We start from the raw sequence: 1,435 nt of genomic DNA, 5'->3' as shown, positions 1-1,435 counted from the left end.
TCAGCAACTGTAGTGACAGGACAAGGGGGAATGGGCTCAAAGTGACAGAGGGGAGGGTCAGATTTGATGTTAGGAAAATATTGTTTCTTGTGAGGGTGGTGAGGCCCTGGCAGGGGCTGTGCAGAGAGGCTGTGGCTGCCCCATCCCTGGCAACATTCAAGGACCACTTGGATGGGGCCCTGAGCAACTTGGTCAGGTTGAAAAAAGATTTTTAGGTTCCCTTCCAAGGCAAACCACTCAAGGATTCCATCATTCCATGATCCCCATCCCCACTGTGTAGTGGTCCCACAACTCCTGTGACATCAGAGCTGCCAGAGCTGTGCCCATGTTCCATGTGGAACTGCCAGGGCCCGGCGACGAGCACAACGCAGCCATTCCCCTGCTGACAGCGAGCCCTGAGCAGCTCCCGGCGCGCCCTCGACAGGTGATCCCCGAAAGACCCATCATTCCTGGACTCTCCCTGCTCTCTGCAGCTGAGCATCCATCCCAGCAGGATGTGCAGTCTTGTCCCAGTCAAGGTACGGTGCCATTCCATGGAGGTGGGCACCCACCAGCTGCCTGGGTGGGCTGGAACTCGGTGGGGCTGGTGTGGGACAGAGACCCCTCTCTGAGGTTGTGCTCCCTTACACAGACTGCCGGAGATACCGAGGAAAAGATGGAAGTTGACATGGAGATGGATACTGAGGAGAGTATGGAGGTGGATGTGGAAGATGATGATGAGATGGAAGTGGATATGAAGGAAGATGAAGTAGAAGACATGGAAGTGGATGAAGAGGACAAGGTGGAGGACATGGTGCTGGGATGAGGACAGTCCCCCAGTAGCAGAACAGGCACGTACTGGCCATGCCCTGCCCCGGGGTCACCTGCTGGGTGTGCCAGGCTGGGGGCACAGGGAACACCCAGCAGGGCCCGACTGCACTGACCGTGCCCTTGCTTTTCTTGCAGGACTGACGGACCTGCCGGCCATGCAATCGGCCACCTGTATATATGTTTTTCATGTTTTTCTGTAAATATGTTTTCTATTGTTGATTTTTAAGAAGATTGTTTTTTGTATAGAGAAGATAGATTAAGAAGATAGATTTTTAAATAAGAAGATAGTTTTTTATTAAGAAGGTAGTTTTTTTTAAGAAGATAAGGTTTCTTTTTAAGATAGTGTTTTGTTAAGAAGATAGTTTTTTTTAGAAGACAGCTGTTTTTATTAAGAGGATAGTTGTTTTTTAAGAAGATAGAAGACTTATTTTTATTAAGAAAATTGTTTTTTCTATAGAGAAAAGAGTTTTTATAAAGAACACTACCGGTTTTATAAAGAAGATTTTTGGTTTTACTAAGAAGATTCTTGTTTATATAAAGACTTTTTACTGTATATCCATTCTGTATCGATGTTTGCTGTGTTGTTGTTTTATTGTCCTTGTGTAACTCCATTGTCTGGGGGTGC

General features: G+C 47.1%; 1 long non-coding RNA gene across 1 annotated transcript; it reads left to right on the top strand.

The window, feature by feature from the left end:
- Positions 1 to 415: 415 nt before the first annotated feature.
- Positions 416 to 1,123, top strand: LOC127477836 (uncharacterized). The gene is made up of 2 exons (XR_007907039.1): positions 416 to 518; positions 632 to 1,123. It is a non-coding gene; the product is annotated as an uncharacterized LOC127477836 (long non-coding RNA).
- Positions 1,124 to 1,435: the final 312 nt, after the last annotated feature.

Source organism: Manacus candei, unplaced genomic scaffold, assembly GCF_025592945.1.
Source record: "Manacus candei isolate 608988 ecotype Guabito, Panama unplaced genomic scaffold, ASM2559294v1 h1tg000057l, whole genome shotgun sequence".
Classification (NCBI taxonomy): domain Eukaryota; kingdom Metazoa; phylum Chordata; class Aves; order Passeriformes; family Pipridae; genus Manacus; species Manacus candei.
Note: the sequence above shows the minus strand (reverse complement) of the source record. Positions and strands in the feature narration are given on the sequence as shown.